Source organism: Cynoglossus semilaevis, chromosome 2 (genome assembly GCF_000523025.1).
Source record: "Cynoglossus semilaevis isolate Cse_v1.0 chromosome 2, Cse_v1.0, whole genome shotgun sequence".
Lineage (NCBI taxonomy): Eukaryota > Metazoa > Chordata > Actinopteri > Pleuronectiformes > Cynoglossidae > Cynoglossus > Cynoglossus semilaevis.
Genome location: NC_024308.1, coordinates 18029953 through 18042093, shown reverse-complemented (window position 1 = coordinate 18042093; position 12141 = coordinate 18029953). Strand labels below are relative to the sequence as shown.

At 43.2% G+C, this 12141-nt stretch overlaps 1 protein-coding gene and 1 long non-coding RNA gene across 2 annotated transcripts in view; one reads left to right on the top strand and one right to left on the bottom strand.

Annotated features, from left to right (window-relative positions):
• Positions 1 to 12141, bottom strand: part of LOC103399996 (methyl-CpG-binding domain protein 3-like) — an 844757-nt gene that overhangs the window by 714849 nt on the left and 117767 nt on the right. The gene's annotated exons all lie outside the window — the stretch shown is intronic.
• LOC103376776 (uncharacterized) overlaps positions 1 to 12141 on the top strand; it is a 36719-nt gene that overhangs the window by 16486 nt on the left and 8092 nt on the right. The window contains exon 3 of the long non-coding RNA XR_521345.3: positions 8043 to 9441. This is a non-coding gene — a long non-coding RNA (uncharacterized LOC103376776). The remainder of the gene's footprint in view (positions 1 to 8042; positions 9442 to 12141) is intronic.

Below are 12141 nucleotides of genomic sequence, written 5' to 3'. Positions count from 1 at the left end.
ATTGTGTGGGTACTAAGGGGGCAGACAGGCAGACAGCCCTGTCCCTCAGTCGTCCTCCTTCTTCGCTGCACCATGATGTCACTCCACTTGTCTGTCTCTCTGTCAAGGCCTTGACCAGAACTGGTGTGTGAGGAATAAGTATTCAGGATTGGAAGGGGGGGGGAGAGGGGTGTTATTAGATCTCTGAAAGAGGGTTGGGGTGTCGGATGGTTCTGCAGGACTGGGTGTGTTGACGAGGTCAGTGCGGTGTGTATGAAATAACAACTCGAGGAGGTGGAGGAGAAAACTTGTTTTCACTCTCTGTGTTTCGCCCGCTTCTCATTCATTTTGAAAATGTGGCCCAACTTCTGCAGCAACTACTGCATATTCTGGAATATCCAGCAACTATACTATACAAAACTATACTTAAAAAAAAAGATATTTCATTGGTCAGAATACTACGATACCCGAGTCACAGGAAATACGTTATTAAGTCGCTCTTTTCATTGTGAGGCACTCGGGCAAACACAGGTGAGATATAGGCTTACTGAGTAATGATGCATTATACAGCAGAGGTCTGCGAACCATGGGTTGGTGACCCCTAGGGGGCTCTACTGTTCTAGTACTATTTTTTCACATTAATTTCGATGACTTTGGATATGCAGTTGGCACCTGTTTCAATTATTATGTATTATTTGATGCATTATTTATTTTTATTTTATTTTATTTAACAATGTAAATTACAGTACAAAGTCAAAGTCTCATACATGTCATACATGACACTCGGTCCAGTTTAATGTAAAACAACAAGTTATATAACATATATAAAAACAACATACAAATCAACTCAATCTCTACACACTTTTTAGCTGATGACAGTGTGATTACATGTATGCATCACATAATTGGATAATATTCACTTACATTAGTATTGTTGACGTATCTGGATCTTTTTAAAGCTAAAATAAATCTCTATTTATTCCACCCTAAAACTCAGCCAAATGTGTCTTTTATGGACCGGCAGCACAAACAGACAACACAAACGTTCCTCAGCTTTGAACATTTACTGGTGCAGACACTGTTTTTATTCGTCCTCCCTCTGTTTGGGCTCCTGCCTTTGTATTCCTTCCACCCTGCTCCTCTTTTCATCTTTTGTTTTTTTCCCCCCGCATGTTTCACTCTCTCTTGTTGGCTCTCTGACTGTGTGGAGGGGCTAATAGTGTTGGGACACAATGGGAAAGACTCACTTAATTAGCTGGATGAGAAGATGCATTGTGGCAATTACTGAACACAGAGGGAGGGTAAAGTATGGTTTTGTAACGTGCTGCTGTGTGGATTTGTCAGGCTGCTGGAGGCTGCAGCAGGAGCGAGGCCTTTTAAAGAGGGACAGGGGATGCGCTGATAATGGGGAAACAAAGTTTACTGCACACGCGGAAGGATTTCAAGGTGTGTAACCACCGGGGGGGGGGGGCAAAGCTCACCCTAATTTCTGAAAAAGCTAAAATAACAGTCGCATACTCTGTGTCGAAATTATGGATTTAAAATTTGACATGTCTGGTGGTTGTCTAGTCGGGCCTTGTTTAAGAAGGCTTCACTTATTGCAACTCTTGACTTGATAATTAACAACAGATTTGTAATTACGTAATGTTTATTTGTCTGTATTTGTTGCGCAGACGTTAGCGTTGTTACTAAATCCATAAAGAGAGTGCTGGTGGTTTCTGTTCTGCTAAGAGATGCTGAAGGACACAGTGAGTGATCAGTAGATCACAGAGGGAGTGCTGGGAGATTATGAGCAAAAACATATAAAAAAATATATATATATATGTATGTATGTCTGTATATATATGGGAACTACTACACACTGTAGAATTATATTTATACATATATATGTATATGTGTATCTATATATATATATATTGTGTATATATGTATGTATGTATGTATGTATATGTATATATGTATGCCATGAACATATACATACCAAAAAAGACACATACACACATATAAATATATATGTATAAATATAATTCTAGTGTGTAGTAGTTCCCGTATACTGTAAGATTTGAATCATATGGTACCATACATCTACATGCATTCAGTCAGTGCCTCAGCATATAAACTATATATAAAGTATGATCAGTATATATGAGTAAATATATATTCACTTGAGCTTGCTCATTTGAATAGTAGCTCCCAAGCCAAAAAAGTGTGGACACCCCTGGTCTGTTCTTGGCTGTCTGTTTCTACCCAAACCCTGTGCAGGTGATTAATAGAAGCAATAATAATAATAATAACAAGGATGGAAGTAAATGCAGGGGGATGTAAGAAAGTGTTTAAGACAGGCTGTCCACATAACAATGGTTCCTTTGTAAAGGTCTTTTCAGAGTAAGGGGATCAGATTTAAATCAGGATTGGTCCTCTCCATGGTCTGGAGCTTTTAGCCTGTGTAAAGGTCAGTGTCCTGTGGGCAGAGTACACAGACTACTGTGAATCCTTCACAGAGGCTTGTTGAGAAATCCTGGTGGAGTCTTATTCACCCTTGATGTCTGTTTCTTTGAAACAATGACACTAGTTAGAGCTGAGGCCCACTGCTGCACCGTCCTGTCATTGGAGTATATAAAAAAACACAGAATATTTAAGAAAAAATATATTGGTATAAATACTGTATATATACAGTATAAAAACCCAAAATGGCACTTTATTAAATCTAGTCACAGCCAGATGTGATGGGGTCAAAGGTCAACAGTACCAACTAAGTTAGAGGGTTGTTGCTTGTTTGTATACCTGCTGCTTTATTTATAATGGAAACAATAAATTGGCAATGTGAGGTTGAAGGTTAGACTCCTGTGAGTCACTGGACACCCTTTAAGTCCATAAAAGCTCCAGCACTAGTGCTCATATAAATAAATAAATAAAAAACCATGGAAATACAAGGTGAGGTCAAACAGTTTGAGGACAGTTATTTCACGCCATTTCAAAATGGAAACTTTTTAAAGTCGTCTAAGTTTTGCCACTGGTTTTCGAACTCTCAACTGTTCAACTTTTCCATGGAGTGAAAGAACATTTAACAGTAAACCCAATGCCAGTCTTTGTGTCAAAGAAACATCCTCATTCTCTATAGAAGGGATGTTCTGATTGGACCAAAGATGGGGAATTCTTTTTTTCAATCTTTCTTTTTGACTTGATTTCAAACATGTTATGTTCACTGCTAGACTGCTACTGGTAAATATTAGTCATCTCTTCATCCTAGTGAATGACCAGTTCATTACCTGGGAAAGACTGTTCTCATTATGGGATCAAATACTCATTAAGGAGTTGGTGAAGTTCCTGCTCAGCCCTAATATAGTCCTCAATGACTTGCCACTTCTTTGAATCCATTCCTGATGGCCCTGTTGCTGCCGACCAAAGCAGTCCTGCTACTTTCGGTATCTGATTGGCTGAGTGGGACACACTCGCAGATCCATGATTGTGTGAGCAGAGTTGGGTCTCACGGCGAGCATCCCTCTCTAGCGCTGTGGCCCAGGGGGAATTTCTTTCATGAAGTCGGACAACATTCCGCTGACCCTCTCTTCCCTTTTTCTTTTTTTTTTCTTTTTTTTATAAGAGTTCTTTAACCTTGACAAATGAAGCAGATGCAGGGAAGGATGGAGCAGAGAGCACGGGCGCAGGAGAAAAAAAAAAGTTGTAGGCTGTGTTAGAGAATGAGGGATAGTGGAGGGTGGAGAGAGAGATAGCTAGATAGATAGATGGGGAGAGGGAGGGTGAGACACCAACTCCAGGGCCAGCTTGCTCTCAGGATCAATAATGTTCGGAGAGCTGCTGAGCACTTCTGTCTGGCAGATCTACCATAGGGGATGGAAGAAATGAAGAAAGGGGTGTGTGGGGGGGAGGGGGGGTCAGGATTGAGGGAGGGAAAGTGAGAAATGTGGACAGAGCATCTCTATCTCTTTATTGTCAACCTGTTTTTTTTTTTGGTAAGAAATCTAGGCAGATAGCAATGTGTGGACAGTGTATAACAGCATACAGAGGGAGGGGGCAGACCAACACACCTGTTCCACTGAACTGTTCCCCCAACCCTGGCCTTCCTGCCCCCCCCGTCCCCCCCAGCAAAATAAAAACCACGTATAGTGTTGATATAAACATGCACGCTCCGACAATGGGGTTTGACAGGTTCAGTCAACAGAGCTGCCACATCCCTCTTGTCAAGTGTTCCACAACCATATCTGCCTGTGGTGAGACTAAGCTATGCTAGCTAACCGCTAACTCTCCTCCAAATACCCTCCGTCCAGGTCCTCGGTAATTGAATCACTGCTGCCGTTCCTCATTGGATTATTTGAAACGATTTGTGCTTCGGCGTAAGTAAGGTGCAACAACGTGAGTTGTTGTGTGGTACACCTGTGCTTCCTCCTTCTCTTTGACTTTTTTACTTCAATTCTTTTCGTAGTAGTTTAAGTCCAAGGTCTCTGGACAACTCTCCTGGAATTTTTTTTTTCCGGTTTTCTGTCAGACCTGATCTTTTCATCTTCTCTCTCCTAATCCTGCGCTGGAGAAGAATTCTCCTCACCCCTCCTCTGCTTCGTCTGGCGCCCTCTTTAGAACTCTACGCCTCCTCTTATTTAGGCGTACCCTCTGCGACTTTCACAGATCTTTTCTTTCTTTTTGCTTCTTCTTTATTTCTTCATCAGTTCTTAGCACCTCTCGCTGCATCACCCTCTTGTGCGCCGCCTTTACTTTCCTCTGTCCTTAATTAAGTTTGTGATCAGTTGACTGCCCTTATCATTGGTAGAGAGCATGTTGGTCCTCCCAACTCAGGAGGGGTTATATTGTCTGTGCTGGCTGACCAGTGTAATCCCCAACCAGTAACAAAGGGCAGTACCCTCACTACCTCAGCCACCCCTGAACAGCATTAGCTCCATGACAAGAGCCATGCCCTGGCCTGCCCCCAACAGCCTGACAACCCAGCATCACCCTGCTGGCCTTTTTCTTATCTCAGGAGGTCAGCCTAACTGCTGCCAGCGAATGAAGATCATTTGAAATAGGACTGCATGTATAGGGATTTTTTAAGTCAATTTTTGAAGTAGATACATTCTCTAATTTATACATTGTAATGCTTATTTCAGCTGGTGTTTGATTTTTAAATTACAGTTCAGCACAAAACTCTCAGCTTCCCTGTAAGATTTCTATTTCTATTCCTCTATTTTAAAGAAGTCGACACTTTAAAGACATTAATCAACTTCTTTTTATGGCTCCAACAAATGAATTTACCAAATTAGTTTAAACTTTTAAAAAAACCACACATTTAGAGATTCACACAGATTAGAACAAATCTGGCAGAGGTTGAAAACCAAATGAATTAAAGCCTCTCTGAAAGAAAAGTTGTGCTAGGGCTAATGACCGTGACACAGGTACACAGGACACCAGTAAATAACCTAATCCAACCTAAACGTAGAAAAAAGGGGAGACTAGTAATTACACTGAATAAAGCTCTGCACAGAAAGAAATCTACAAACCAAAAAGTCCAAAAGAAGGTGAGTGAAAACCACTCTCTGAGAAGGGGCTGTAACACTGAGGGGAACTCAAAACCTAATACATAATACTGTATTACTGCATATTACTGTCGGAAAACTAATCATTTGACCCTAATTCTTCTTGAATTGAGTAGTGGTGGTTTTGTTTCCTTATGTAAAGTTAGCTGTCTTGACAGTTTAAAATTTTATATATTATATATAAATTTTTTTTTTTTTTTCTATATTAGCATGATAACATATGCGACTCATGTTTCCTCCCCTGACTCAGTGCCGTGTGCGCCCCCGTCCGTGCCAATAACATCCTCACGACTTCCGTCTCTGAACCGACTCCACCTCAAAGACATTACACCTCACACACTCTCCTGTCTCGGCTTCCAAACATCCATCCCCACACAGGGACATTGTAGGTAAGGTTACTATGGAAACAGATGGTTAGGGTTTACCAGAGGGGGAAACAAACAAAGTACTGTTCATGAGAACAGTGATACAGGAGTAGCAGTACTGTGTACGTGTTCAAATCAGTGAGCGGTGTGAGTAAGGGGCTGGAGCCATATATTTAAAACAACTATCACTGCTCATGTATTCTGATTTATACCTGTCATAAACATATATATATATAAATATATATATATAAATATATATACAGCATATATATGTATGTAGTTATATACCTTGTATACAATGCAATATATAATATATGTATACACATATATGTACATATATATGAATATATATGTACATATATATGAAGGAAGATATAAATACATTTCCACAGAAGAGTGAACTACTGACATGTCCACAGAATTAATGTTCATTTCATCCTACATTTCTACCATCTTACCATACATACATATATATTGTGTATTATTGTAAAGTTGTAATGGAACAAAAAGGAAGGTCCACAGTAAAATAGATATAACTTTAACATTACTTCTTACTGGGGTTACAAGTGTTACAGTTCCCAGGGCTTGCAGAAAAATTGTAAAACTTCAGAGTTTGTCTGGGAGCCCAGACTGACTGTTTGCTGCTCTTCCATTAAATATGTTATGTGGTTCTTCAATAGTACATCACCTGAGTCCGAACTCCACATTTCATTTTCCACTATCCCAGCTTTTAGAGGCCTCCGTTAACGTCTGCCGGGCTGTTGGAGTTGTAATGTAATTGATGTGTTTTTGTTTCTCATGCTCTGTCGACTTCTCTCTAAAACGAACAAGTCCAGCAGCGTTGGGCAAAAGTGACCCCAAAGCTGCTGAGCCCCGCCGTCCCTCCTCACTGTCTCCACCCTACCCCTGCTCCCTCTACCTGCTCTCCTTCCACAGTGACAGATAGACAAACCTACTGTTCTCTCTTTCTTTGCCTTTCACCTCCTTAAACCTCCCTCCATCCATCCTGCTGGATGGGTACAATGCCGGCGTTCTCTCCTGCAGCAGGGAGAATACAGCCCTTAACTAACAATATTACCAAGGCTGCCTGAATGCCACCGAGTCCCATTGTGCTCTGTCAGAGGGGAGTTAACACCCATGTCTGAGCCCAATGAATAGTATTATTGTGTCTGAGACATGCACCACAACCCCAGTCCCCATCCATGTCCCCCCCTAACTTAACTTGCCCCTCCTCACTCAAACTTGCTTCTCTTGTCCCTACAGTGAAACCCCCCTGCCCCCCTCCAGCCCCACTCTCATCGCTTCACTCTTGATTTAACAGACAGCTCTAACTTCCAAAGACTTGCCGGCCCACCAGCTCTAAACCACTACACTTTACTTCTTTATTCCGCTGGCAGTCAGCCCATGGGTTCGAGTCTCTGCGGCGGGGTGGGAGTCGGCGTACACAGGGTTCGTCAGAGCTCTGTGTTGCTGTGGTGAGAATTTTTTCGGGAGATCGTGTGGTTAGTGCACCGCGGTGCGATCTGGTGGGGGTTGAATTTGGCCTTGGTCCTCTCTCTGTTGAAGAACACAATGGCCAACTGCTATTATCATAAGAAGAGGGCTGCAGAGCCCATCGGAATAATTCTAGATAATACAGAGCTGAGATGTTTTGTTTGTCAAAGTTTCTATAGAGCTCCGCGGGTCTTGCCAAAACATTTTCATTCCTTCACAGTGAATGTGGTGCAGAAAGGGGTGGAAGTGTTCTGTTAGTGTTGTTTTCCCTGTTCATGACCGTTTAGGGCAATTTCTTTTTTGTTTGCTTAAACTGCCCATGGAGAATTCTAAATGGTTTCTAATGGTTTTTTTTTTTTTTTTGTCGTTGACATTGTTGGTTTTTAAAAACCCTCGCTCTTTATGTTCTGCAGGGCATCACAGTCTAACAGCTATCTAAGAGTACAGTACCTTCACATGACACTCTGACTCTCAGGCCTCCGCAGCTGCTGCTCTGGAAGGTTAGAAGGTTTATTTACTGTGGGAAAATGCCAGAATTCTAACCCTTGAATTTGCACCAATCAAAGAGAAGGACTGACACTGAGATTGGATGAATATGTGATTGTTAATAAAGTTACTTACTGTTTTTCTATCTCTGTGTCTGGTTGTTTGCGTACAGCTGAAAGAAAATGAGGAGGAGGAAGAAAAACGAGGAGGAAAGTGGGTGGAAGGATGGAAAAGAAGAAGGATATCAGCTATTCAAGGAGGTGGTTGGAAGCGGGTGAACCCGGAGCAGGTGAACACAGATGTGGATCGCCATAGGCTCTCTGGCTGCCTTCCTCGTGCGGACCGACTGGTGCACACAGCGGTCCTGGGGAGACGTCAGGGGCCAGCCAACGCTGCTGCAGAGTGGGCACGCCGGGCCATCCGAGCCAGGAGAAAGGCAGGTGAGGCGGGTGAACCGAGCTCTTACGCCGCCGGCTAGGAGCCTCCACAGATGAGTGGAGCAGCGCGAAGCAGCAGAAATCAATACAGGGGAGAGAGGCTAGCAGAGGTTGGCCAGCACCGCCTGCAGGCCTTGGAGCCCAGGGACCAACCACCACCGCTGCTCCCAGCTCTTCTCCACATCTCTCTCCAGCAGTGTGAGCATCAGCCAGGGCCGGGGCCCCAACCTCACAACCACACACACAATGTGCGTGCCAGGGAGGAAGAGGAAGGCAGGAAGAGTGAGGCAGAGTCTTTGTGTGTGGTTCAGCCAGAGGGGTCTCGCATCGTCCTGCACTACTTGATAAAACTTTGTCAGGGAGACGCCGAGGCAGCGATGGAGAAGATGAAAAATGGAGGAAGAATACACACGTCGACAGCACATCGATGAGCTCCTTTCTTTCCGGCTCCCTCCCTCTGATTATGTATTCCACCCTTACTGTTTGAATGGGAATCCATCTGAGGCAATAACGAGACATTTGTGTTTAGTCCCACCTTCAAGCACAGAGCCCCTCAATATTCAAAAGGTCTCGTGAGCCGCGATGAAAAGGAGAAAGTTTGACTTTATCTCCACTCCACTGTAAAAGACTGGACCTGTCTACTTACCTTAGATTTTCTCACCTTCCCTACAGCAGCTCCCATCGGAGGATATGGCAGTGCAGTATTGATCTCCGAGGTGGAAGAGAAGGAGGCAGGTCGGGGCTTTAAAACCCCCCTCTGCGTGCATGCGTGTGTGTCAGTGTGTGTAGAAACTGCACCTGAAGTCCACTTACTGCCATGCAGCGGGGGTCCTGCTGCAGTCCAAGTGAATGGCCGTTAATTGAATGAGGAGTAAAAAAAAAAAAAAAAAAAGGACAGTGGTTGCACCTGGTCAGGGTCTCCTTCTCCCACTGCTCAGACCTTCAGATGATTTAAAGAAATGTGACAAAACCAACCAACCTACATGTCTGAGTGGAGGACCAGGGGGGTTTAATGCAGATGAAATTTCAGCGGAGAAATCCTGAAACACCAAATGAGCGTGGAGTCTGCAGGATCTCGCAGGACAGAGCTGTGGTTTCCCTCACGTCATACATAACGATGGCTCATACCTTTTGGTGAGTAAAACGTCACATATTCATTATTATTAAAAAACAAACATTTCCACACTTGAGCAAATAATGCAAAAAAAAACAAACATCCCATCTCACGTGTGAAAAAAAATATATATATAGTTGGATAGACTTTGTCCCCACTAATTTGTGTGGATTTGAGGTTCAAGAGTAGATAAGGGAGTTAGCATCAGAATGAGGTCCAGATTAGAGTCTGGGTAGGGATTAGGATTAAGCATATATTTGTCACGGTTAGTGTTAGGTTAGAGGAGTCTGTGGGAAAATATCATAAAATACAAACTACAGTCTGTGTGTGTGTGAGTGTGTGTGTGTGTGTTATAAAGCAAACACATTCTGCATCAACAGGAGCTGTGACCACACTGTGACCACTGGGCGTCGGGGTGGGTCATTGTGCCTGCTCTATATTAAACCATGATAACCCCGTTTGCCCGCCAATCTCCGGGCACAGAGAGAGAGAGACTGGCGCGTCTGTGGTGCATAAAGCCTGGCAGCGAGTGAGCTTACAAAATGGCCGAATCCTGTCTGCCAGCTGTCTCTCTCTCGGCCAAGATGGCGTTTCGGTGGCTTTCTAATGCCCGCTGTTTACCATCTGCCCTCTAATTGTTAACGGCTATGCAAATATCTTGTAATTGCATTTGCATGTGCTTGATACTTCACCCCTCCTCCCTGGCTGTAAATAATAGCGCAAGTGTAAACGGAGGGGGATTAAAGGAAACGCGAACGCTGCGAGGTTGCTGATTGAACACACAGCGGGAACAATTACCAAATGAATGTTGCCCGTTGTTGGCCTCCTTTTCTCTCTCTCTCTCTCTCTCTCTCTCTCTCTCTCTCTCTCTTTCTATTTAAGCTCACCTTATTCTATATGCAAATCACCAAGGGTGTTTGCAGGCTTTTGATGCTAGCTGAAAAAAAAAAATGGAAGCGTCACATCGTCTTTCTGTCAGCATTCAATTTGGAGACGCGCATGTGTCTTCTCATTGTGCCATATGTGACATCTGTGGCTGGCTGCATTACCAGGGCACCCTGCCTCTGCTGACAGGCACAGCCCGTACTGTAAAGGAGAGCAGCAGCCAGGGGAGAGGCATAACATAATGACCTCATTAGCATGCTCAGCACTCCCCGCTATAGGCTCTGGTGTGCTGCTGCGCCGTGGGACCCACGGGTTTACGCCCTTCTCACAGCACTCAGCATGCAACATTGTGCTCTCCCCACACAATGCAGTGCTTCATAAGGGCTTTATTACGCCTTGTTAAAGCACGGGGGGATCAGGGGGATCCGTGCAGGAGCAGCGGGGTACAGCCGCTGTGCGTGGAGCAGGAGATGTATCGCTGCTTTAGGGTCTTAATGTGCTGACGGTCGTGTTGGCGTAACCTCTGCTGCTGCAGTCGGACATCCACACCTGTGTTTGTCCTTTTATCTGCGACGTCCTACAGTACCCGTGGTAGCTGTGGCTTGTCATTAAATATTATTCGGGAATATTACAGTGAGCTGCCCGTTAGTGTAGACATTACGGGCACCCTCCTTTTCTCGAGACAGCTCAGTGTGAGCTCATGGTAAGTTGAGCAACTGAAAGTATCAGACATGGGACCCATTAGCAGGAAACTAGATTAGGAGGAAACTAGATTATAACCCAAAATAGCAGAACTGTTGCAGTAAATTGGATGAAGAAAAACTCCTTTTCTTAAGGCAATAAACCTCTGTAGTCACCAAGGATACACAGGGTGATTTCGAATGATATTTGGTCCGTTTTCTTTGCAGGTTGATCAATATTTTTGGGGCCTTAAAATTGTGTACGTACAGGGGTGAGGAAGAGTGAGGATTTGAGCTTATAAGAAAGAAACAGAAGAAATTACATCAGATATATCACAGACACACCGATGATGCTTTACATAATGTCATGGTCATGGAAACAGAGTCAGTTTTATTAGAGAGGAACTGTTGTCTGAGCAGAGATTACAACACTATTCAACTTCAGTCATGTTTCCCTCGTGTTTACAGGACTATGGAAGTCCAAATACATTCTAGAGCAGTGTTTCCCAAACTTTTTTTACCCATATTTTAAAAACTACAAACCTTGGCAACCCAAGTCAATAGAATTTACCCATATTTTAAAAACCACAAACCTTGGCAACCCAAGTCAATAGACATTATTCGTAAACTCCTGGGAAACATGATGCTAGATGACCCCCCCACCCCAAAAAAAACCCACCGCGACCCAGTCTTTGAGAAACAATGCATATATGTGATAAGGGATTGCAAAATCTCCAATCATATTTTCAAATAGATTTCCTTTTGATGTTTATATTGACTTTATAGTGTATGCATTTGTTCAGGTGTGCTGCAACAACGGCCTTATTTTTCACATTTCATTTATGTAACATTATTTTTTCCCAGTAAGTTTAAAACAGGAAAATAATAATAATGAAACATGGTTTATTTCAGTTTTCAGCAAAAAAAAAATTGTTCAACTTCAGCCTCTCCTCAAAATTCTTACACTCAATCCTCTGAGTTAAGTTGTATTTTCATCCGTGGGGAAATCCTGTTAGGATGGTTGATGCAATGTTGGTGTATCCACGCTCTTATTTGACTCTCACTGCTGGTTTACCCTCAGCCAAATCTGCCTAGCATTAGCTCAATCTAAGCAGATTAGAAAGCATCTCAACATGGAGACTGCTCTGTCCTCTT